At 44.9% G+C, this 27,500-nt stretch overlaps 1 protein-coding gene across 2 annotated transcripts in view; it reads right to left on the bottom strand.

Moving 5' to 3' along the window:
- Nucleotides 1-27,500, bottom strand: part of lhx1b (LIM homeobox 1b) — a 97,244-nt gene that overhangs the window by 45,629 nt on the left and 24,115 nt on the right. For both annotated transcript variants that reach the window (XM_063203372.1, XM_063203371.1), the window contains exon 2: nt 26,131-26,231. The gene's annotated coding sequence lies outside the window, so the exon portion shown is untranslated. The remainder of the gene's footprint in view (nt 1-26,130; nt 26,232-27,500) is intronic.

Genomic DNA, 27,500 nt, shown 5'->3' with positions numbered 1-27,500 from the left:
TTTTATATATACTATATTGTAACGGACTGCCTCTGCCTCCTCCGGAGTGAGATAACAGCGTTACCCCCTGTGAACTACACGTGCAGCCTATAAAATGGAGTTAATTTCAAATGAGACTGTCAGGAAGCAACAAGCCGAGAGAGCAAGAGAGAGGGAACCATGAAGTGTGCGCCGAGAAGATCACCATTCGCAAGAATCGCTAAAGCCAGACATTGATGTAAGCTGTTCCAAATTGAGAGGGTTTTGCAAAAGTGCACTACTAAACGTAAGAAAAGATATTCGTTGTGTTGATATGAATTATTTCTAATGTGTTGGTCACTGATTTTTATTCATTTTTGGAAAGGTAACGGCAGTCTTGCTGCCTGGCTGGCGCCCATCTCATAACTACAGTCGTTTGCACCACTACAATATCAACAAAATGTTTTGAAATGTACTAGGCCTACATCAATTTAAAGGTAGTCCTAAGGGATAATGTATTGTCCACACATGACTATAAGAAAATGTTTCCCTACGGGGCGAATAACACCCCCGACGCCGAAGGCGGAGTGCTGTTATCTCTGAAGGGAAATGTATTTTCCGTAGTCACGTGTGGACAATACATTATCCCGCTTATCCCGCCTTTACCAACATTATAAAGCATACATAGTTAACCATAGTTTATAGCGTGCGCAAAGAAATATAGTTCGTGGAACGCTCATAATGTAAACAGGTTAACAAGCAACATGGTTTGGCTACTTTCTAACTTGTTACAGCCACATTGCGCTTCAAACTCTTTGCAGGCTGCCTCGTTCACTGCGCGCGATATCTACTAAACTCGGGTTCATAACATGATCATTTCTATCTAATCGGCACAGTATTCCAGAAAAAAGCATAGACAACCCAAACACTGATGTGCGCCCTGACCATCATCATTAGCCTATCGACCCTGATACAGGCAGAGCCTATCAAAGGGCGTTGAACACAATGGCTATGGACCTTTTCAGTAGGCTATGGTTGGGGAAGTAGGGCCTGCGTCGTGATTCACCGTTGGTGTTTGTATCAGCACGCCAAAAGTTACCTCACTAACGTTAATGATGTTCTTTGCTGAGTAACCTAGCCAAATATATCCAGATCATCGTGAATTATGCAAAATAAAGTCTGCCAACTTGTATTGCCATTCTAGGAGCGATAAGGAGAATGCCGCACAGGCGCGGAGAAAGGGTTCCTTTGACACAGAGAATGCTCTGTGTGGCTGCGCGCATGCAGTGTTTAGTTTGCAGGTTTCAGGCAAATAATGGTGATCGATACGCCCTAGGTCCATAAGACTAACAGTAAAACAGGGACAATGACAAAAGGGATGAATTGCTTGAGGAAATCAAAAGGGACAGAGCGAAGTTATGACAACAAATTGACGTGCACCATTATGCAAGGCTACATGTAGTTATGATGGGTTAACCACTCAGTTACCGTTGCATTAATAATATGTATGATAAAGATGGCTTCAGCGCAGGATATCAGAAATAAACAAGACAGCGCAGATGGCTTTTAATTTTTAACATGGCCACATTATGCGTCAATACGCCAATGCGTATTAGGCTATTTATCATGTAACCTCAAATCGGAAGTAGCCTTATCTTGTACCCAGCACTTTTCAAACCTTACTCGGGTTTATGGTAATTGTCCGGGCCAGCACTTTTGAAATCAAACGGACGCCCCTTGCCTGCATGACATGTCATTTGCATGATAAGAGCACGGACGATCATGGACATACGATGGTACACACATAGCCACACACGCACACAACACGGTTCAGTTCAACGTTTATTGACCAGCAAGCGAGCAGCGCAGTACCAGCTGATTTGCTCTGGAATCTCGAAATGAAAACTGACTTTTCTTGGGAAAAGTGTTGCAAGAACATTGAACTCATTTAGTAGGCCTATCATTGTGCCAAGCGTGTGTCGCAATATTGTACTGGGGATATGTGTTGGGGAGGGCATTAACATTAGGCCTATGACAAAAACATTATCGGGGAGGATTGAGGATAAATCTTACACGTTTCCTTATTAATGGAAAATCAAATCCATGCTAATTCCAAGTATTCAATAACCTAAATAATATGTAATTGCTCCACAGTTCAAGGGTTAGGCTATGGATATTGACACCTTTCCTCCGCGATCGCGGATAGCCCCCACCTTTGCGCTTCTCATCTGGCTGTCACGATATGGAACGGGAAGAGACAGTTCAAGACAAGCGGCATGACTGCAATTGTCAATACAGTAGCCTAAAAAACTGTTAACTGTTCAGCGGTGTGTAGTCAAATTATCACAGCGGTGGTAGATGAATTTATGAAGACCTGGAGGACAAAAACCAACAGACACAATTGCTGAGTGTGTATGCAGTATTTGTAACGAATAATTCTCCTGCCAGGATAGCGTTGGACTACAGAATAACCCATTTACATGTTGAATGTTGAGAGGAGGCATTTTGAAAAGTCGAAGACCTTCACGAGGATATCATAGCTACCTTTCCTTGTCAATGTCCCATGCACTACAAAATATTCCAGAACCTCATCTGCGAAAGCTTTTTTTTAATGTGGTACATTTCAAGCTTCACAAAACCCACTGGTTAACAGCAGGTTTTACGCACACATTTCGAAGCGGTTAATCACAGATGCTGCTCTCTTCCTTGCTCTCCCTTGCACCCCATCGTGCACTGGGTTTAATACACCCTGCAATACTGGCAAACTATCATTCAATTCAATAGCCTACTTCTAGATGCACTATAGTCTATAGCCTAGACGCGCAACGCTCTGATTCAAAGCGTGCACAAGCCTACTTCTAGACACATTAAACCGCACTGCTTTGATTCAAAGCGAGCAGGAGGCATTTTGAAAAGTCGAAGACCTATTCACGAGGATATCATAGCTACCTTTCCTTGTCAATGTCCCATGCACTACAAAATATTCCAGAACCTCATCTGCCATAGGCTAAACACAATTTATCCAACAAGCTTGTGGATAATATTGCCACCTTTCCCCTCTCCTGCGGTAGCCAGTTGCCTTCTCAGAAGAAGCAATCTGAATCGGAAAGAGAGCGCACTGTTCAAGACCCGCGGCAAGACTGCAATTGTCATCTGGTTCGTGGTGTCAACCTTCATCCAAAACGGTGACAGACCCCTTTTTTTTTTTTACAAGATAGACCTACCTTATTCGCAGCAGCCAAAATCAGTCAGACAATAAGTGCTTAACGAGTAGTGCAGGGTAGCGAATGCTCTTCTATCAGGGTAAAGTTTGCAATTGGAGAGGGGTGATTGAAGGGCTAAATTAAGTCCGAAATCAAAATGATAAAAAAATACGGTCGATTTATTTACAATAACCTACATGACAGAAAGAAAACGTGTAGGGGGTCAACTGAAAATACCGATTAACTGAGGACTATAGGCAACGTCAAAGTAAAATACAAACACGAAATCAAACAAAGCTTTTTTTTTAATGCGGTACACTTCAAGCTTCACAAAATCGTTAGGTTATGGCTATAACCCTCGGTTCTTTGATAACAGAGTGAGGTGTTTCACTATGGGATACGCTTGGGCGTGACCATCTATGGAAGCTCCAATGACATTACGTCTGTCAAAGACAGACAGTCGACGCAGTCGGGCTCCGCCCGCTTGGGGTGTCTACCCCCGTCGACACGCTGAGTCCAGCATTCTTAACGGTTTCTTCCCCACCTAACAACTAGTGCAAGGAGGGAAAAATAGGTGAAACACCTCACTCTGTTATCAAAGAACCGAGGGTTATAGCCATAACCTAACGTTCTTTTTCTAACTTCGCTCGGTGTTTCACTATGGGAGATATAGCCCACTCCCGGAATGCACGCTATGTAAAGCCCTTATTACAGTAGCATCGGTCAGAATGTATAGATCGCTGCTGGGGAGTCAGAACCTAGTACAGCGTGAGATAAGTGTCGGCCAGATACCTCTAGCTCATGAAAGCGGGCGGCGAACGTGTACCCTGGGGCCCTGTTCGCTACATTGCACAGGCCTACCATTGGCAACCCCGTGGACAGTGCCCTGGAATTGGCCATTCCTGTTAATGCATAAGCTCTTAGGTCCCTAAGGGGCCGGCGAGACATTATTCTGATAGGCAACCGCTGTAGCTTTCACAATCCAATGAGACAACCCCTGACGTGGCAGTGGTAGTCCTTTATGGTGTGTGGCCGCCACAAAAAGTTGAACTCTGCTAAATTCTGTATAGTCACAGAGCTTTAACAGGACACACATAGTTGAGCTCCTGGCCCTCCTCTGAGTGAGGGGGCAGGGTGCGGGGCATCCAGGTCCTTTCTCCGACATCTAAAGAAAGTCCTGCTCTGGGCACAAATCTGTAATGGGGAGAAGACGCACCTTCTTCAAATCAGAGTCAGATTGTAAACCAAGAGGGCCTCACAAGGAAGGCGTTTAGTTCACTCACTCATTTCATGGTGGTTAATGCTGTATTAGAACAGTCTTGACAAGCTAAACTTCAAACCAGTGATTTGGAGGGGTGAGCGTGTAGCTCAACTTAACCAGAACTAAGTCTCCAAGGAGTACTACCCTGCTGGCTTGTACTCAAAACTTCAGTGGCTGGCTGAAAATGCAGCAAGGTAAACTTTCCTATTGGGAAAGACTTTAACCCTGTGTATAAGATCCCGTAGGAAGCTAAGAAGCTGAACAACAGGGCGTTAGGGAGAAGTGTCTCCGTGTGCCCCATACCTTGAACACACGCCATTTATGACCAAGTATGAAGTGTGTATGCTGCTGTCGCCCCTAGTACAGTCTCGGTGACTGCTGGGAGAGGGCGACTGCGGCTGAATTCTACCTCTCACAGAATGAGCCTACCGGACCAGCCTGTCTAGGTGTGAATTATAAATATCGCTTCTTGTCTGAGAGGATCTCTCAGTAGAGGTGGGGCCCCTGAGGGCCCTCCGAACACCCTTACACAATCGTGACCCCATAGGGTGACATAATTGGGCCAACAAAATCAGTAGCAGGCTCTGTTGCCTGACTCTGACCAGTGTGGGGGTTATTATGCTTATTGGTGTGAATGCATAGAGCAGGGTGTTTTGCCCATAGCAATCTAGTGCATCTTTTATGCCAAGGAGGAATAGAGGGCACTGTGTGTTTCCTTACAAGGTGTAGAGATAGCAAAAACCTGCACCAACCCCTGCCCCACACAAGCCGATGTTTGAGAGTAGAGAGGATGTTCCCCTTGGCCCTGTTCTGCAGACTTAACAGAAACTGTGACCCAGCAATAGTTTCCTCAACCACCTACATCGTTTTGGAAATGTTTCAGGGCCCAGAACACTTAATGTATATGGTCGCCCTGGACGTGCGATGGTGAAACCACTGCATGAACAACGTGGCCAGTAAGCTTTACTGTAAGCTTTACTGTAAAAGCCCTTCATCATAGAGAGACACCTCTCGCTACCGTAATAGCGGATGCCATTACACCAACTGTAGTCTAGACCTTGTCTGACTACTACTAACGGTGACTTGTTGAACCCAAATTCACTCGATGCTTTAGCGCCGTCCTGGAATCTAATGCTGACTCCTTCGAGAGGGAGCAATAGGGGAAAATGTCTTAATTACAGTATTCTGATCCCAAGCCTGTCAGAGGGGCTAACGCCGTCCTCAATCGCCGGTTGAGACAGCGAGAATGCTGTATGTTTTGCCGTGGCGGCGAAACTCATAATACACATTATGATTTCAGACAGGCTACAGCCTTGTGATAAGATCATCTGCTGTAACTCTTGTGACAACCCCAAAATCGAGACGATGATATGATTGACAAAGCACCTTGTTGTCAGATGTATGCGATTGTGGCATACCTGTTTTTATAAGGCGGTCTGTAAAATGCGCTTTCCAGCTGAGATCGCGCAGTATGTTGAACAGAGCCCATTGACGGCTCCTTAGAGTAGAAAAGAAGGGATCTCTTCGTTCGTAACTCGAGAACTCAGTCTACTGACCTTAAATTAGTGTTCCACTGAACCTAGGTGGTTTTGTGATCAACAGAAGTTCTTTATCCACTTACAGTGGAATAAAGTAGTGTTGCGTTTGTGTACTGTACGTCATGGATGAGCATGACCCGTCGCTCTTATATGACGCTAGTCACGTTACCCACGCAGCCGTGACGTGACGCACACTAGTGGCGTCACCGGAGAGATCTCTGCTGTCTCCGCTGCCAATAAAGGGGAAATGGTGCGGCCTGGTGGTGTTATGACAGTGGTGCACCCCTTTTCCTTATGTACCGTATTTATTTTTGAGAGATTTCTGGTGTCAGTACATTGTACTTGTACACCTCGTGTGTGACTTCTCAATAACAACTCCGTCCTTGGCCCAAGGCCTGGATGGGGATGGCATTCTTTATTTATTTTAAAGCACACTGGTCTGTTGAGGCTACCCCTAGGCTGCAAGGGGAGCCACTTTTGTGTTACCAAATCTGCCCTCGCCTGGGTGCGAGGGATATTTGTTCCCTTAACACTGCTGAGACTACTGTGATAGTATCCCCTGTGTGCATAATGTTAACAATTTCACCCTTGGCCCCTGCCTGGATGCAAATGATAATTGTTTACTGAGCAGTTTAGTCTGGTGAGACAGAGGCTACTGCTTTGCATTACTTGTGTAAGTTATGTAGTAACAATTCGCCCTTGGCTCTTGCCCAGATGCAAAAGACCCTTGTTTACTGAACACTTTAGTCTGGTGAGATGCAAAGTGTGCATGTTTATAACATGTTAACATTGTTATGTGCTAAGACAATTCGCACTAGGCCCCTACCTAGATGCGAATGACCTTTGTTTACTTAACACTTTAGTCTGGTGAGACACAATGTGTGTATATTGTGTTAATAAAATTCGCCCTTGGCCCTGCCTTGGTGCGAATGACCTTAGTCTACTTAACACCTTAGTGAGATGAGACCGCTCTCATGCATTATGTGCATCTTATGTGTTGACCAAATCGTTCCTGGCCCTTGCTAGGAAGATAAAGATCTTTGTATACTGAACACCTTGGTATACTGAACAGTTTGGTGAAATTACCCTCTGTGTAGCATTGGCGTTTATTTTGTATCAACAGATTCGCCTTTGGCCCACGGCCTAGGTGCGAACAATGTATATTTACTGGACACTGAGATTGGGTGTGATTTGTGCTTGGTGACACTTTGTCTGCAGTTTCAGATTTTGAACACATGTAAGACATAACCTTTTCTCCATCTTCCTCTCCGCTGTGGGCGAGGACGTGGGAACAAGTGAGCCTGGGCTGTCAGGTCCGCCACTGGGTCCTGTAGGCCGTTTGGACAGTTTGGGCCTCTGTTCTGGGTTGAAGCACCTTGAGCTTCTGACCGTTCTAGCCCTTAGGGTGCAGGCTATGGCCTCTCTCTCCATAGGATGACTACCTTGGCAGTGTTGACCTGTCTGGGAGGTTGGGGCCTGGGGGCGGCTTGTGTGTCAGGCTCGCCCAGAGAGCATCATCCTTCTGCCTGCCGAGACCTTGTCTCCCTCATCTTCACCAGCACAGCGCCGGGCCCTTGGTGCAGCGTGTAGATGATGCCTGAGTGTCTGTTTTGCCGTGTCCGTCTGGACCTGGTGACAGCATCAGAGAGCAATCGGACCGGCTCGCCCACCTATCAGTCTCTCTTGCAGGGGAGAGCGATGTTGGACATAGTCGACACAGCCCGTCGGTTAGGGCACATTTGGAATACTTGTAAGGCTTCCAGTGACAGGGGGCCATCTCTCAGACAGGCCAGGGCTGCTGGGAGGGGTGGCCAGGTTGGACTTGAGGAGGGAGGGGGGTTGGGGGCAGTGTTGCTGGTCCCTTTCCTTGTCTCCTGCATCCTGAGCAGAGGGCCGCCGAGTCAGCATGGTCACTGGGGGGCCTTGATTACTGCAGGATAGGTCGCCCACCCTGTTGTGGTCGAGGGGGCAGCGACGTGATGTCCCTGATATTGTGCTTTATGCTTGGGGTCGTCCTCGGGTGGCATGGTATCCACAGAGTCTGACTTGTGCATGGGGGCTGTTAGTGACGATCACCACATTCAGCCTCCGCTCCCGAATTCCCTCTGGTATTGTCCACGCAGTGGTGCAGGTATGGCGGCCTGCAACCCTTGCATGTGCATGGTAGGGTTCCATGCAGACCTGGGATTCTCCGCCCGCCATGGTTGGCTGCGTGACGCCGGCACGGGAGGCAACGGGCTCTTCACTCTTTGTTTTCACTCTTCCCCATGGCGGGGGAAATGCCTGAAGCATCTTTCAGAATAAAAGAGAGAGGAGAGTAGTGTTACTCGAAGAACTCGTCATAACAAGTGATTACTTCAGTTAACACCAGTGTTAGCAGATTAGCCGCACGTGCGGGGTAGCTACAGATCGAAGCTAGCAACTTGTTTCCCGCCGAGTGGGTTTACATGCGGTGGGTTACCAACAGAAAACAGATTAAAATAGTCAAACAGAGTAGCGAGTGAGGCGTTCTCGCTCCCTGTTGTAAGGTGTAGCTTACCATTAATAAGTTATCACCGGCACCCGAGTGCTGGGTAGAGGTAGAGGTAGCTAAATCAGGCTAGGCTGAAGTTAGGTAGCTAGAATAGGTGGGTTAGGTAGCCCGCCATGCTAAACTTGTAGCTACAGATCGAAGCTAGCAACTTGTTTCCCGCCGAGTGGGTTTACATGCGGTGGGTTACAAACAGAAAACAGATGAAAATAGTCAAACAGAGTAGCGAGTAAGGCGTTCTCGCTCCCTGTTGTACGGTGTAGCTTACCATTAATAAGTTATCACCGGCACCCGAGTGCTCGGTGGAGGTAGCTAAATCAGGCTAAGCTGAAGTTAGGTAGCTAGGTGGGTTAGGTAGCCCGCCATGCTAAACTTGAAGTTCGCCACGACGCGGACACTTCACTAGAGTTGGAAAGTAAGCTGACTTAACTGCAAACCTTCAATGCACTTCTTGACGAAGGCAAACAATATAGCACTTACCGGCCGCGGTCGCGTTCGGCGACGGGGTCCTGGACGGTCCGTCTGTGAACGGTTAAGCGAGCACAGCCTTGGCAGGTGCGAGGAGCTTGTAGTAGATCTTCACGGGAAGAAAGCGAGAATGCTGGACTCAGCGTGTCGACGGGGGTAGACACCCCAAGCGGGCGGAGCCCGACTGCGTCGACTGTCTGTCTTTGACAGACGTAATGTCATTGGAGCTTCCATAGATGGTCACGCCCAAGCGTATCCCATAGTGAAACACCGAGCGAAGTTAGAAAAAGAACCACTGGTTAACAGCAGGTTTTACGCACACATTTCGAAGCGGTTAATCACAGATGCTGCTCTCTTCCTTGCTCTCCCTTGCACCCCAACGTACACTGGGTTTAATACACCCTGCAATACTGGCAAACTATTATTCAATTACCATTTCATTTGTTCATGCAAAGACGCCAGAGAGAGAACGCGCTCCTGTGCAGTGTTAACGTAGCGATTTAACGTCTCTCTCTCTCGTAGCCATGGGCTTAACACAGGTGCATGGGTTCTGTAATGTTTTCAACACTGTTAGGACCTATATTGTTTTCTGGCTCATGCGCGAACTATTTGTTGTCATTCAGAATCAGAAACATCAAAGTGTCGGGAGACAGCTTTCTCTTGTTGCTGGTTAACTAAAAAGTTACCGGAAAGTCAGAAAACTCGCTGCATGACAATGTGCTCAATGGTCAATAGCCTACTTCTAGATGCACTATAGTCTATAGCCTAGACTCGCGCTGCTCTGATTCAAAGCGAGCACAAGGGTCAATAGCCTACTTCTAGACACATTAAACCGCACTGCTTTGATTCAAAGCGAGCAGGCTGTGCTTGGTCCCGCCTCTCTGCCCGCAGATGGGAGTAAAGTAACGGCGTAAAAGTGAAAAAAAGCTTCTCAAATATTGTCTAGATAATTGTCAAAAAATGTAAGGGCGTAAAAGTAAATTGTCAAAAAATGTAACGACGTGAAAAAAAAAGCTTCTCAAATATTGTCTAGATAATTGTCAAAAAATGTAAGGGCGTAAACGTAAATTGTCAAAAAATGTAACGACGTAAACGTTAAAAAACCAACAACATAGCCCTACCAGTTAAAATGAGTAAGTACATTTTATTTATAGATTTACATGTTTAAATCAACAAAAAACAAAACTTAACAGCTGATTTACATATTTAAATAAACAAAACCCTTAAAATGAGCATTAAAAAAGCTGATTTACATTTCTAATATAGGCAGGCTGAAGAAAACCCGTTAAAATGAGCATTAAAAAAGCTGATTTACATTTCTAATATAGGCAGACTGAAGGGACCTTTAGTTGAAACCTACGGATCTTTAGTTCAATTTTAAGGACCTTTCGTTGGCTTTTGCGGTAGACGGACCGTCCTCGACTAAAGATCCCCTGCCTTATACTAATGGTCCAACGTTTTGTTCGAATGGTCCCCTCTCAAGAATCCATTCGACGAAAAGACCTGTACCCTGTGTGAATGTGTGTGTGTGCGTGTGCGTGTGCGTGTGTGTGTGTGTGTGTGTGTGTGTGTGTGTGTGTCAGTGACATGCACAGACATTTTGGGGGTCAGGTGCTGAAGGGGGACGGTTGGGTGCAAGTGTAACTTCCAGCTACCTTACTAGGCTACAGAGGCTATAAGTTATATTATATCGGGGCATTATTGTCAAATGCTTTTCATCATGAAGCATTTGTAGATTATCATGTAAACATGAACCACAGTACTGAAGTATTTTAATCATGCTATGCCCAACAAAATAAAGGCATTTTAATTACAAAGAAGATGAGTGCCTTGGTATTTCTAAAACTTTTTTGAAATCAACCAAGCCTGTCACCAAAGAGCAACTAGACAGTTCCAGGAAGCACTCCAACTGGACTTCATTCATGAACCACAGTACATTGTGACAAATAAAGTCAAAAGATAACTTTCAAAAAGGGATTTTTTTGTCCAGTGGGGCAAAAGGGCATGTGCTTTAGCACCACCTCATTCCTATCTGTGCACGTCTATGGTGTGTGTGTGTGTGTGTGTGTGTGTGTGTGTGTGTGTGTGTGTGTGTGTGTGTGTGTGTGTGTGTGTGTGTGTGTGTGTGTGTGTGCAAAAGTGCAAAAGAGGAATTAGAGGGCAACAAAAGAGCAACAAACTACATTTGGAATGTTAAGCGACGGCGTAACATGTCTCATGAAATAATCTTGGAGGATGTGCATACGAACGCAACAAAAGCTATGCTTCCAGCAGTCAGCACCTCCATCTCCATCTCCATCTCCCCCTCTCTCCATTTCTCCCCAGCAAATCATTGTTTTAGGGTAGTAGTGTGTGTGTTGGGTGGGGGTTAAAGGAACAACAGTAGAAAGAGCATGGGGGATATTTTTGTGCAAAATATTAAATAATTTTATTGTATTTTACAGAAATGTCACACCAAGGATGTCACACCGCAGGACACATTTCCTCAAAAATGGCCAAAATTAAGCGAAATTCCAAGGAGTACTAAGACCTTTTCAGGAATTTTGTTCAGGAATTGGAATATGTTTTTTTTGCGTTACGCCCTTAAACGTCAACCACCCTTTAATTCTTTACAAAGGGCATGACACCGCTCCCTTCACTAGCTCACTTTTGGCAGAGATACGCATGTAGCACAGGCAGCGTCCTTTCGCCTTTTGCCCTGGAGGGGTGAATGTTTTTTTTTGGTGTTGTTTTTTTAAATGCCCCCCACTACAGCAATGAGGCCCTTCAAGAGCATCTGACCCTCTGGCGGGCCAGCTGACTCCTCTTTGATGTGGCATGTTTAGTAAATTTGCAGTAAATTACTGAGCCCGAGGCTGAAGCCGGGGCCGGGGCTGGGGCTGAGGCCAGGGCCAGCAACACCACCATCAACCCCCACCACCACCACCACCACCAACACCCCTCCCAGCCATCCTCCGATTCAGGAGGGGTCGGGGTGTGGGGGTTAGCAGGCAGGCAGGAGAGGAGCGGAGGGAAGGGAAGGGAAGGGCTGGGGTGCCTCTGAGAGGAGTGATTGGCAAGGACACTCTGAGGAGGGAATGGTGGAGAGAGGCGTGGAGAGGTGGGGGAGTAGAGAGGTGGGGGAGTAAAGAGGTGGAGGAGTAGAGGGGTGGTGAGGGTGTGAAGGGGTTGGGGAGCAGGAGAGGTGGGAGCAAAAAGGAGTGAGGTGTGTGTGTGTGTGTGTGTGCGTGTGTGTGTGTGTGTGTGTGTGTGTGTGTGTGTGTGTGTGTGTGTGTGTGTGTGTGTGTGTGTGCGTGTGTGTGTTTAAGAGAGTTGTGTATGTGCAAATGTGTGTGCGTGTACCATTTGTTCATGTGAGCGTGTGTGTGTGTGCGTGCGCATGCGCACGTGCGTGCATGCATACATGCATGTGTCGATGTGTGTGTGCGCGTTTGTGTGTGTGTGTGTGTGTGTGTGTGTGTGTGTGTGTGTGTGTGTGTGCGCGTTTGTGTATGTGTGTGTGTGGCCCCCTCTACCCTCTCCCTCTATCTCCCCTGGCCCCCCTGCGCCCCCGAGGGCGAGGCCGTATCGGAGCGATCTGGGGCTAATTCATGTCGGAACGAGTGTCCTATCTGGGAGCGGCGGTGGAGGCTTGATAAAAATTGAAGTGGAAATGAGGCTGAAAGCACCAGAGGATGGGCCCCAACAATGGCAGGTGAAGTAGGGCCTTGTCCCATGTGAGCCACCATACTCCAGCACGCACCAACTGGGAGAGGTGTAGCGAAGAATGAGGAAGAGGTGGAGGAGGAGGAGGAGAAGGAGGAGGAGGAGGAAGAGGAGGAAAAGGACCAACTTTAAAGTCTAGTAAATGAGGATGAGGAAGAGGAGGAGGAAGAGGACCAACTACAAGAGGTGTAGTGAAGAAGGAGGATGAGGAGGATGTGGAGGAGGAATATGAGGAGGTGGAATAGGAGGAATAGGAGGAGGTGGAGGAGGAAGAGGAGGAGGTGAAGGTCAGAGGAGGATGTGGAGGAGGAGGAGGAAGAGGAGGAGGAGGAAGAGGAGGAGTTGGAGGTCAGAGGAAGTGGAGGAGGAGGAGGAAGAAGAAGAATACCAACTGCCAGAGGTATATGGAAGGAGGAGGTGGTGGAGGAGGAGGAATGAGGAGGCCTTAGTGGAAGGAGTATTCGAGGAGGTAGCAGCATTAGCAGGAGCGGTAAGAGCAAGTGTAGTAGTAGTAGTAGTAGTAGCAGTTTGACTTTGCCACGTGTCCTTGTCATGAACCACTTTTTCTTTCAGAGCTCATTCTGATTCGACCCATTTTGGATGTGATTTGGTATTTTTAAAACACCTCCGCTAGTTTATGCTATTTTAAAGATGTTTTTGTAGCCATCCGAACAAGAACAAACAACAACCCCGAACTCGTGTCACTGACATATTTTTTCCTCAACCTTCGAATTTCAATTTCTGTGACATAGTTCATAGACTCTCTGTCTCACATAAACACATGGTCCTTTTCTATCTCTCTCTCTCCTTTCTCAAACACATACAGAGAGAAAGAGAGAGAGATACAGAGGAATTCGAGAGATACAGAGAGAGATACAGAGAGAGAGAGAGAGAGAGAGAGAGAGAGAGAGAGAGATGGAGAGAGAGATACAGAGAGATACAGAGAGGTAGAGAGAGAGATGCAGAGGGAGAGATAAAGAGGGAGAGAAAAAGAGAGAATGTCTGTAAAACATTAATATGGCAAACGTGATCCTTCCTTCCGGCCTGGCTCTTTTGTAATTGTGGAGGTGTGTGTGTGTGTGTGTGTGTGTGTGTGTGTGTGTGTGTGTGTGTGTGTGTGTGTGTGTGTGTGTGTGTGTGTGTGTGTGTGTGTACACGTGTGTGCATGTACGTGTGTGTGTCTGTGTGTGTGTGTGTGCGCGCGCGCATGTGTGTGCATCATGTGTGTGTGAGAGAGAGAGAAGAGAGAAAGAGACTGGGGACAGCTGCTTTGCTGCCATCAGACAAAGAAGGCAAAGGCCTGAGGACAGCCTTGAACACAGCTGTGCAAAACATACTGACGCTGCGCACGCAGGCAGTTGCTAGCAGCAAACGGCAGCCTCAGTGCACTGGTCTTTTTAAAGGAGGAAGGGGATCGCAGGTTACCCTCAGATATAAGGATAGGATAAAAAAATTACAGCTTCCTGTGCAAAGGGAAAGGTGTTTTGCAAAACCAGATTTGTATGGCATTGCCCTCCCTTTTCATGCATATACAGTATTCATGTGCTCATGCATTCGTGCATTAATATATTCATTCATTCATTCATTCATTCATTCATTCATTCATTCATTCATTCTTTCAGTGAAAGTATTTTATTCCAGGAAATTGCTATGTGAAACACAAATATAAATTTAAATTTGTATGCTGAACATGTTTTCCTTCGCTTTCCAAGAACACCATCAACTCTTTCAAAACTGTTTGATCTATTTAAGATCAGTCCCCAACAGTTGGTGAGATGTTTTCTCTATAGCTAGTGCATTCCAAAAAAAACAAACAAACAAATGCAATCCAGAACTTTTGAATTGTAGATAAAACATCAGCATGGATTTAAATCTCAGTATTGCTTCTACCAGACCTCTATACTAATCAGATGAATGAGCTGTAAGTGATTATGCTCCATACGTTAAAAATCAGTTCATGAGAAAATGTCAAGATTCCATTTTCTGTGTCAAGACGATATTTTTGCTAATGGGTCAATGACGTTTTTGGGGCTTAGAGGTCAGGTGGAAGTGGAACAACCACAGCAAATGCCCATAACTTTATTTGCAATTGGTAATTAATGTACCGCAATGAATATGCTTCTTAGATAATCCACCAAAAAACAAAAACAAAATAATGTAATTCATACAAAAGTGGCATTAGCTGTGGTTGCACCACCCTGACATGTGCTACTACTAAAACATCATTGACCATAATATTAGGGGTTCACTGTTGAACCAGAGCTTGTGCCCGTATAAATGTAGCCAGTTTTCAAAAACTTGTGATCTGAGGTTTTTTTTCCCCTCTGAAGTCCAGAGTACAAAACACACCCTCGAGGACAAGCTTTTGTCTCTTGACCGTGAATGGTTAGAGCGACAGGAGGGAAGCTGAATGCCATTCAATGAGATGGACGCTAGGTAATGGGGCTGCCACACAAAGACAGCACCGGGTCAGAAGCAGAACATAGCCATACACACAGTACAGTAGAGAAAGTACAGTCAACAACCTCGGAGTGAAGAACAGCGGTACTGATGGTTGCCCACCTCAATGGCTGAAAGAGCGAGACGAAAAAAAAGTTATAATAAGATGAAAAAGATAAAAGTTATCGAGAGTGAGATGGAAACAAAAACATGGTGGGAAAAAAACTATAGCGGTCCACTTCTTCAAAGACAATCATTGCTATAGCAACCAGGAATAAAAGAATGAAAAAATCCCAAACGAACAAACGAAAGAGGGATAGAATGAAAGAGAAAAAAAGAAAAAAGAGAAGAGTGGAAGAGAGAAATCCAACATCAGGTGTGAAGTGTGGGCTGGAGTGGAGTGAAGTGAATGGGCACCAGGGGCCTTGGCTGGGGCTGGGTGGCGAGCAGGTGAATGGAGGAGGACAGGGGGAGCGCTGGGGAGTCTGGTGCAGCAGATGGTTGTGTGTGTGTGTGTGTGTGTGTGTGTGTGTGTGTGTGTGTGTGTGTGCGTGGTGTGTGTGTGTGTCTGGTCCATCCAACGAGGGGGGGGGGGCATCTATACTCATTCTGCTTGTGCGCACCTTTGATTTTCAAGGGGGATTACACCTTGTGTTCAAACACAGGGGGGTGCGATAATGGAAAGAGGTGGGAGGCTTGGAAGAAGGGGGCGACATGATGCGGAATAAAATTACAGGCTGCTTAAGGCAGGCCCTCATTCATGGGTAACTCCTCACGCCTCATTAAGGCTAATCCTTATTAGTGAGTTAGGAGCATGGGCGTATGGGCCACGCACGTCCCTGTGTGTGTGTGTGTGTGTGTTTGTGTGTGTGTGTGTGTGTGTGTGTGTGTGTGTGTGTGTGTGTGTGTGTGTGTGTGTGTGTGTGTGTGTGTGTAGGGGGGCAGGAGAGACTAGCAGGAACATGTGTCACCATTGAAGGGTTCAGAGGGCCTAATCCCTATTCCTGTTGCCGGGACTTTGGGCTGGGGTTTGTGGTGTTGAGGTGGGGGGCACGGACGGTGAGCACCTCCTAAGTCTATCAAACGGGCGCCCAGGCCTCCCTTTTCTTGATCCCAACACGAGGACACCTTCGGCCCCTCACGGATGCTAATGAGGTCACACCGCGGAGCTAAAAGGAGATGGAAATGTTAAGAGGGATTCGGCATTACTGGGGACACAAAGGGGCAATTGATGACTTCATAAAGACATTCCGAACGCGCACAGTCACTCACTAACCAGAGCCAAATGTTTGGCGCTGGTGGTGTCAGTAGGCTACGCTACACAGTAAAAATACAGTGTTAATTCAACAATTATAGAGTCGTTTCGACATCTTTTGGAGTGTGTTTGGCCCCAGAGTCCTCAAAGTATTGAACTAACACTGCATTTTGCTGTATAGAAGGCCTGACATACAGTAGGCCAAAGAGTTGATAAGAGAAAGAATTCGTACTTCTCAGCAGACTTTGAGTGTATTTACTATACACACGTACAAGGCAAAGATGCAAATTGAGCAGTTGTGCGAGTTAGTTACAGAGAACAAGCATGGTCCTTCAGACAGTATTTCCACGAACGCTTGAAATTCTTCAACACTGCCGAGACGTGACTGTTTACTTTGTATTCCGTTTTTTATTTATCCGGTTGTAAGCAGAGCACAGGAATGAGAACCGATATGTGCGTCTTTTAAGTGCAACCATAGAAAAAAAAGCACACAGACCGCTCTCAATAAATGTAAACAAACGGCAATTTCGTTCGTTTGTAAAAAGGCAGCGTGTGGGAAGCTGGCAATTAAGACAAAGTATAATCACGTGCCGATCAAAGTATAAAAAAATAATCCATAAAAAGTAGGAGTATAAACACAGCTAGACAAATATGCTATCTCCTGCCATGTTCCAGGTCTCTCCTGAGGTCTCTCCAGCATGGCAACTCTTAATTACAGTAGAACAGGCGAAAAACAAATGGGAACATTTCCAACATTTTTATTTAATGGGCTTATTTCTGTGCAATGACAAAGCTCACCTTTATGTTAACACGCTGCCTCTATTGTTCCACTAACACGTCGCACTCACACCCCTACAGAGCCTGATTTACCCCCATCTGGACTGGGCCCGGGCTGGGGCCTGTCTGGCTCACGCTGGGACCTCACAGCAGAGGGGGGGATTTACAAATGAACAGGAACTGCTGGCTGGTTAATATGTGTGTGTGTGTGTGTGTGTGTGTGTGTGTGTGTGTGTGTGTGTGTGTGTGTGTGTGTGTGTGTGTGTGTGTGTGTGTGTGTGTGTGTGTGTGTGTGTGTGTGTGTGTGTGTGTGTGTGTGTGGTTTAAAAAAAGCAGGGATTGAAGCTTCATTTTGGTTAGTTAGTCGACTCAGCACGGGAGTCCCCGGATCACACAAAAGAAACTTGGGGATCAGGATGGGGACTACACGCGGCGGGACACAGCCAAACATATGGATCTTATTCATGGAAATATGTCATGTGTCAATCAGAGTGAATAAAACTGCTAAACAGTCACGCAGACTAGCTGAATAATATAGGCTTATTTAAAGTGTTTTAATAGCTCATCAATAGTTGTTACTCAGAATTTACCCTGAATACAAAAGTGATTCACCAAAAATAAAAAATATTAATAATAATGTAAAATTAATGCAGTATTATTCTGTGGTGAGTTCGTATTATGGCCATATATTGTAACCATAATGGACATTTTTGCATGCATTTTTCACAATGGGCAAAAGCACTTACGTAGATTCATCCCTCTATCTGGCACCATGGCAGGCCCTCAGAAATAACCATGTGTCACACACACACACACACACACACACACACACACACACACACACACACACACACACACACACACACACACCTGCCCTCCAACACACCGCCCTCTGAAATAACCATATGACACACTTGCGCGCGCGCGCGCACGCACGCACGCACGCACGCACGCACGCACGCACGCACGCACGCACGCACGCACGCACGTACGCACCCACGCACGCACGCACGCACACACACACACACACACACACACACACACACACACACACACACACACACACACACACACACAGCGAGCCATGACTCCTCACCCAGCCCCAGATAAGGGCAAACTGCAGGAGAAAGAAGACAAGCCATATCATCTAGCCCTTCGCATTGTCTGGCCGCTCAAACCTCCCCTATGGTAACTTGTTCCCATCTAATGCCACGGCCGCACACTTGTCAGGGCTCCTCGCTCTGCACCATTCAGGGAGGAGGTGGCTGCCAATTCACATTATGCAAATGAGTGCAGGGGGCCCCATTGTGAGTTGCTGCGGTGGAAGATCACCGGGTTTATCAGGGGAGCCATGTCCACCAGAGCCGCTCGGACGATTGTTTGCCTCATCGTCGTCGTCCCCCCCACCCCCACCCCCCCACCCCCCCAAGCCCCACAAAAGACGCCAGCGCTTTCTGTCTCATTCAACACTCGAAGGTCATTCCCCATGTGAAACACATCAGATGCATACAAAAGAAGGGCACACAAGAGAGCGTGGCCGTGGCTTTTCCACCCCTTCCATTTCCCTTTCCCCTTCCCCTCCCCACCGCTCTGCCCCCTGCTCTGCCTTATCTTTCTCAGCGTATCTGCATTGCCATGGCTTGTATGTACACGTTTAAAAACCAGGGGATATAGAGATAGATTATAAACAAATATATGCACAGCGGAGAACGAATGAATAAAAACAAAAAAGGTATTTGCCACTGTTCCCTGGGTAGTTTAAATATGTTATAGTGTTTTGGTTTACAAACGCCCGCAGAATAGCCATAAAAGTCATTATGCACAGAGCTCCATACACCTCATAAGTATGTTAATTGGTAGGAGGTTAACTAGAACACTTAAAAGTGAATAGCAAGAAGTGAATAGTGCTACATTTTTACTTACTGTACAACGGAGAGGGTATGTAAATTTGTTATTCTCTTCGCGCACAGTAATTTCACAAGGTCATATGCTGGAGCAGATTAATAACAACACATAGTAATGAACGTACGTAAATGTGCAAATGGATCCACACTGGAAGGACAATCTTAAGTCATTTCAGCTGTGTGATTCTCAGACAAGATGTACACATACAGACACAGATACACTCACACAAGCATGCACTCACACGCACAGTACTTTCATTCTGACACTCACACAGATAGCTACTACACACAAGCACACAGACACACTCGTGAGATGGCAGATTTCTGACTTTTTTCATCGCAAATTTGCGACTTCACAATGTCAAATATATCCGACTTTCTTTCACATAGATTTCTGACTTTTTCCTTGCAAATTTGTGAGTTTCATTCGCATAATTGTATTCTCAGCACAAGGCCATCTCATTACAAAATTTGAAACTAAAGATGTTCATGTTTGTTGGTCATGTCGGTCGATTCTTTGAATTCCTACATATTAGTTCAATGCTATTGGGTGTTCGGTGTGTTTTAGACCATTATTATAGTAAGTCTGTGTTGCATTTCATTAGGCCACAATAGAGAAATTGTATTGTAGTACTGTGAAATGTAACTATTTACAGGAGTATAAAAGATATAGTTAAATTTTGAAATATAATATAACCCAATTAGCTGCTTTGCATATCAACAAATGTTTGCCCATTTCAATCCATTACTATTTTGCGATTATTTATCTATTTTCACACACAGGATGATGAAGAACAAACAGAAATGGTGTAGGAGTGTGAATAATCCTATTTATTTCTTCATAATGAGATTATTTTTTTTATTCAGAATTTTAAAAAATTGTTGTCATAACATCTGTGCGTTTATTTGGGCTGCTTTGGTTTTTAACAGCATAACACAGGATCACTCAGGTCAGACTGAGGATGACTGTACACAGCGATTTTCAGGCCTCCTTGAAGACCTTAATTTGGGCTTGGGTTTACTCTCTGGTACCTTCCAACCCTTCCACCCATGGTACTACCATCACTTTGGGGACACTGACAAGGAGGGTGATCCTTGATACAGGCATCTCAAAGCACACACCAAGGCACAAGCCACTGGAAATTGAGGTTAAACTGAAGTGCTCAAGCCACATGTCAACAGAGTTACTGAGGTGAAGGTTGTCAGATAGCTTTCAGAGAGAAATGGATTTTGTCTGGCCAGGTGTCATGTGTGGAGTCTTATGGACTCCTTCTCCTTCCTGCTATCTTTCCTTGCTTGGTATAGGCCTATAGCAATAGAATGAAATGAATGAATAACGTTAAAGAAAAAGAAAAACATTGCTGAAAACACATTTCAGTATGTTGTATGCTGATTGGTGTGTGTCTGCTTTCTGTGAACTTGACAGGATGAAAATATATGCTCAGGCCCTGCCGTGGCCAACCGGTAGGGTACTCGCCTGCCATGCGGCTGACCCGGGTTTGATTCCCGGCACGGGTCCTTTGCCGACCCCTCCCCGTCACTCTCCCAATTCCTTTCCTGTCCACCTCTCACACTGCCCTATCAAATTAAGCCGAAAAAGACAAAAAAATTCTTTTAAAAAAAGAAGAAAATATATGCTCAATATAATTCTTTGTGTGCCACTGAAGAAACAGAATATCAAATTGTATGTCCATGCACTTTAGCAACTTTGCTCCCTTCCCTGTGACTAGTGTCCCTGTGGTACAAATTCTTACACCTATTGCGTTTTGGACTGAGGCTAAACAATATGGGACCTGTGACTGGGACTTGAGGGACACCAAATGTGATTAATGACACTGAAGAAGTGTAATGATTTGATGAGGGTGGGGGACGGGATGACTGATAGAATCAAAGGTGAGAGGAAGGCCTAAAATGGGTCCAAATCAAGTAATCTCCGTCAGCTGCCATCACCACTATCCCATTAGTGGATCATTAGTAACCCTGAGGAGGGTAAGTCTTGGGAGTGGCAAATGCAGAGCCGGTTTTACTAATAGACAGGTTGGGCAACTGCCTGGGGCCCCATCAAAACTGTCCACGGTAGGGCCTCCCAACATAGCCCAGCCATGGCAAATGCCAGAAAAAAATGATTCAAGAGGGCCCGATTACTATGTTTAGCCTAGGGCCCCAAAATGGGTAGAATCACCGCTGTGATTCTCTGATTTTGCTTGGAAATACAGTTTCAAAACAGTAAATAATATATTTACAACTAAAACATATGGTAACATTGTATTTATTAGTGCTAATAGATGTATCCCTAAAATAAAGTGTTACCAAACAAATTATTTATCAAAGAATGAAGACAGAAAATATCACAGTCGCAGAAGTTGCTATGGGATTGAGCCAATTTCTGCCATTTGAATTCACATTCCCTGTCTACTCAATGCCAAGATACTGTTGAACTTCGCTTTCTATATTTTGCACTGTGTACCCAGCATCCATAGCATGATGGCAAGGGAAAAAAGAATGAAAAAAAAAACATAGAAACTGATGCCTTTCGGTAAAATACTCCCCACTGGTGTTTAAACACACAGAATGCTGCCTGCCAAAATGTAATTAAATTATGAAGCGATACACATCACACTGGTCACGCTTGTTTGTGCCTGCGTTATTGCAGGCACGGAGTACCATGCTGCGCACGGGAAACACAACTCTCTCTCCACTGACTTGGAGAGTGTATCTGTGTGTGAGTTTGTGTGCTGTGTGTGTGTGTGTGCGCGCGTGTGTGTGTTTGTCACAAGGAGAGGGGAGCGTGTGCCAGAGGGTTTATTCTCTACTGGAACAGACTCATGCTGAGTGCCACATCGAGGAGCAAGAGACATCCCCCACCACCACCATTCCCCCTCTTCCCTTCTCTCCACACTCGGAAAAACAAGCATGGCACCACACCATAAACCAAGTATGTGTTTTTGGAAACAGCCGTCCTCTGCTTCTTTGTTGTCCCCACACAAATGTGAGCAAAATGTGGGGACAGCTGTCTCCCTTTCAATTCTGAAGAAAGGCAGAAGTCAGTGACTGGGGAACTTGTGGTGTATTTGTTTAAAAAGCAACACAAATACAAAAAAAAAAATGTTGGCCATATGTTTGAAAGGATTGCTTTTACATTTTGATAATAGGACAACAACAATGAACTGCACTGATACAGTGCATTAATGATAAACAATGTGTCTGGAAGTCAATAATACATGGACTAATATAAGGTGATGCAATGATGTATGAATCATCTGCCTGTGTTGCTGAAGTTCACATTGCAATTGTGCCATGTGTCAAATTGCACATTTCTATCTAGCGACTTCCAAAAACAATACAAATCCCATCCTTCAAATCACAATGTTGTGTGTGTGTGCAACTGTCTGACAATCCTTTACTGTAAGTCATTATCAGAGCACTTTGCACATTGTTGGTTTACTGTCCTTTATTGTGGATTGTTGGTTCACTGTACTTTATTGTAGAATGCTTGTTACCCCTTGCAATATGTAGGCCTACCATAACTTGCTTATTTGTGAATTTTGTTTAAGCTGCTGGATACTTTATCTATCCTGAAGGAAATGAAACTGACTCTACTCTACTAACAAGATTTTTTTGTTCTTTTTGAATTTAGCAAGGTAACAGCACTGGTCATTGTGTGCAGTGAAATAGTTTGTCCGGTACGCTACACATCTATGGTTTGAACAGCAACCAATGTTTCCACAGCTTCGCCTGTTCAGTGCCAGTCTATGTGTTTCATGTTCTGGCTTGCCAGAATTTAAATGATATGCGTCCTAGAAACAATAACCAGCCACCCTTTGAGTGACTAAAACTGTCAAGAAAACGATTTTCCTCCCACAGCTTTTTGTTAAATAGAACTAAATTGTATTGTTTTAAAGCCAAACAGATGTAAAGAAGAGGTTGTCTTTGTGGAGATCCTCTAACAGGTACAGAGGTAACAGCTAGAGGCAATTCCTGCTTTTCAGGGCTCCTCCTCAGGAGCCATCATGGACGGAAACAGTAAAAAAAGATGACCCACTTAAGGGTGACAGAAAAAGGACTAACGTCTTTCCCTGTGTTGTTTGGGTTTGTGTACCTGTCCGTGCTTTCTTTTGTTAAGTGTGAAAATTGCAATTCCCTCCCCATTTTTTTCCTCTTTTCCCTTTTCACTCTCCAAATTGGACACTCATTACAGCTATGAAGGACACATCTTGCACCGCCAAGGGTATAAAAAAGAGGGGGGACCATTTTAAAAAATGTTTCACCGCTCAAACAACTTTAACTGCTGGCGAAGGCAAAGAAGAGGTGTTGCTGTGCCTCTGCTTGTGTTTGTAAGGAGGCTGAATAAGAAGTGTAATTGGGGCTGTTAGAGGGAAATTATGACGCGTTTGGGGAAGGAAGGCCGTTTTGCTGTGTAAACAGTCATTACGCCTGGCTGTGTGTCTGCGTTCAGGGACGACGTGGGAGTCAGATTTAGGAGGCCCCCATGCATCCTCTAGTTAGCAGCAATCACCTCTAATCACCACCCCACTTTGGGGAGAAACACTAAAAGCCACCTTCCCCTCTGTCCCTGATGTTTATTGTCCTTTTTGTTATACTTCATACTTACAGCAATTTTATTTCTGCATTTCTGTGTTCAAGATATGTTAACATCTACCCAGAGATCTTTTGTCCATTACAGACTGAATTGTGGAGGGGTACGACGGGAGGACTGGGGAGGCCCATTTTAAACAGCGAAGAGGAATTGATTCTGGGTGCATTTAGTGAAAGGCAGTTGCGCTGGTCAACCTTTGTTGGACTTCCTAGGGGCCCCCTTCAATCGAGCAGAAAGCGCAGCGCTGTTAAGTTGAGTAATTGTGTAAAACACCTAATGTGTGTCGAAAAACAGCCCCGAAGTGGCTGGAAGTGTCTGATTACCTTGAAGACCACTGTATATTGGCCTCCCTATACACTCATACACACATACACACATACACGTACACACGCACACCGCACACACACACCTGTGATTAATCTGATGGTAAACTAGAACGCACGCACGCACGCACGCACGCACGCACGCACGCACGCACGCACGCACGCACACACACGCACACACACACACGCACACACACACACACACACGGTATCAATGGGAGACTGATTCTCGGTCCACGAGAATCAATTGCAGCTAATTAGCACTGAGGGCTCTCCTCTCCTGTAAAGATGTTCTCATTGACCCCGCCGTGACACTCCACACCACACACAAGTTGCACCACAATTATTGCAATTACCAGACGCAGCAGCGACGGCTGATGGCCCTGGCGTGTGGTCCACTTTTATACAGGACCCGACCAAGAGACATGCACACGTTAACGCGTTAACGTGTTAACGTGTTAACGCATGCACGCACGCACACATGCATGCACACACCTTTGCCATGGTCATCTAGTTCTATGTGACTCCGTCCGTCTGTACGTTAGTTCATGGGAGGTCTTGGGGCATCTTTGGGGCGTCGCGCACACTGATACCCAATGGCATGCTGAGCGAAGATCAGAGCTCCGTCATGCATAACCCTGGTTAATGAATCCTTATGCTGCTCACCCCCCATCTGTACCCCTCCCCCAAGGCAATGTACCCGTATGAAAAAGAATACATGAAACACGTATATGGATATTTTTGAAAACGCATCAGTTTTAGCCTCTTGTTACACGTAAACAGAGTTTTCGAAACCTCATTTTAAAAACTCTTTAAAAAATCGATTAAAAAAAATGGATTTAAAAACACAGACATAGACTACGTGTAACCAGCACCTAGTGATTGATATGGTTTTGATGTATCTTATATGCAATACTAAAGTGGCTGATTTCTTATTTTCCTCATACATGATCATGGCTCACACATACACGTTGCACCTGCAATGCTTTTATTTCAACATGAACTTTGTAAGCTCCATGTCTCAATGGTGCCTTAAATTTCACACATTTCTTTTTAATGAAGAAACTTTGCTACAGCCGTATGATATGACTGTGATGCCATTCGTTCTTTACTGTCTGCACTCAGTCTCAACTCTAATGAAGGCCTGGGTTTGCATTGATAATGTGTTGTGTGTTATCTGCATCTGTATCTCCATGCCATCGATCCCTGTTAGAATACAAAACCATTTCTGCACTCAGGCCATTTCATATGGTGTCCCAGTGCAGTGAAGACAGAGAGAAAACACAAAAGACTTGGCTTGAAAAGGGTCTGGGTTGCATTCAAAAGTGCATCCAACCACAGCAGAGCCTAAACAGCCACAATAATACCTGATACAAGAACGGTTTCTTTCCTCAGCTCCTTTGTATATTACATACTTAGGAAAGCTGATGGGGGGGCAAACTGATCTGACTTGCCCAGTTAATTATGCTTTTATGTTTAGTGTCTGTATTGAGTGTGGATAATTCCATGTGTCTACTAAATGTATTCCACCACTTGGCTTACAGTAGCTAGCAAGGGCTAACATCTCTTAAATTCAAATTTATGTGAGTGTACAGTAAAACAGATTGTGATTCTGATAAGGACAGGGAATGAATGTAGGGGGAGTGATAGAGATTCTATAGCTTCTATAGAGATTCTATATCTTCATAGTACACACTCTTTTTTTAAATGGATGTGCCATATAACATCATTAATCAGATCCTCATTGTCCGTGGAGCGATATGGTGTAGCCTCTATTAGCATGATCAGATGTTTAGTAGATGCTCCAAGTTAAGTAGCAGTGAGGCGTCATATGCCTATTAATTCATTAACGTCAAATTACCACCTGTGATCGATATTATATTTACCATCGATGGCTGCAGAAGAAACAAAGGATCAGAAAAAAATGGTCTTTTGGCTGATGTTATTTTGGCATGTCGTTTTGTCATGTTGCTTTATGACAATGGATTAAATTTAGCAACTAAGCTAAGTCCGGCAATATTGATGTTTACTGATGTATTGATTAATATGCAAATAAATTGAAAAAATACAGTCAGTACTACAAAATTACAGCCAGTACCAACACTCCACACAAAGATAAAACACTGTTGTCACAATAATTCACAATAATTAAATAAAAAGAAGCTGAGGTACCTGCATCTTGTCAGCATTCATAAGTCTGCACCTGAATGTGCTGTGAGATGTCTCTTTCCGTTATTCTGCCCATTCCATATTTGTCCATATCCTCTGTGTTGCTGCAAGTTACAGTAAGGGCACAATAGGACAAGATTAGAAGAGTAGTGCACAGTATGGTAACAAACCCCTTTAAGGGCAGTTCTTTAAACCATGAGGCCATATGTGCTCTCTGATCATCACCATTAGGTATTATACAGCTTAAATGTAGATTTAAATGTACATTTAGATTTTTGTATCCTTTTCTATAAGTACTTGCTAGGTCAATATAGCAAATACAGCACTACAATCAATACCACACAGAAAGCAATGGTAATATTTTTAATATTCTTTATCTAAATAGCTTAATTGAAAACAATTTTATCTCGTATCACTTTAACATTTACTGAACACTGATTTGAAAAATCCTCCTCTTAGCTTATCTGCCCCTAGACAGAAAACAACACATCCATAAACGTGTTTGGTGCAGAGTGTAAATGCTATTTTAAAAGATCCAAATCACTTTTAAATGGTGATATATCTCGGGACAGCGTAAAAGCATTTGCATATCAAATTAACCCCAGCCTGGCTCTCCCGGGCTGAAGAGCAGGCACTTAGTGAACTGGGGGGCCACATTGAAAATCTGTCACCCGATAGCACTCCCCTGGGTGTGTTTACTTGATAATTAATATATTAAACTCGTGACAAATAGCCAGACAGGGACCCCTTGTCATGGCGGCAGCCCGGCTCAAAAGGAAAGGGGTGCAGTTTGACCGGCCATCAATATCCTAACCTCCCTTTCCTCTCCGGGTCATATGAACTGTCTCATAACTCATGGGTTCTTTTTTTCTCTCTTCTCTCCTCTCTTCCTCCCTCTCTCCTTTCATGCCCACCCTTTCCTTATGGAGGACAGCCATATCTCTTGCTGCATCGCCTATATACAGCAGTGGCAGCAGCTGCGGCATTCGCTGCACACGGCCCCTATGAGGTCAAAGACCAATGCACTAGCCTACTGCATCACACACACACACACACACACACACACACACACACACACACACACACACACACACACACACACACACACACACACACACACAGGATGCAGTGGTGGTGGATGGGACAGAGGGAGAGATAGAACGCGAGAAGCTGTTTAAGAGATTATGAACCGAAGCAACCCTCCAATATAACTAACAAAACTAACTAACATAACTAACATGCTATGTTAGAAAATGTTTACAGGACAGTGTTATCTAGAAAAAAAAATGTTAACGGTAAAATATCAAGGTGCAGTTAAGAATAGGACAAATTTGTCATGCCTATTTAAAGGGCCAGCATATTGTGCAAGTGTA

Source organism: Engraulis encrasicolus, chromosome 7 (genome assembly GCF_034702125.1).
Source record: "Engraulis encrasicolus isolate BLACKSEA-1 chromosome 7, IST_EnEncr_1.0, whole genome shotgun sequence".
NCBI lineage: Eukaryota > Metazoa > Chordata > Actinopteri > Clupeiformes > Engraulidae > Engraulis > Engraulis encrasicolus.
This window is presented reverse-complemented; position numbering and strand designations above follow the sequence as displayed.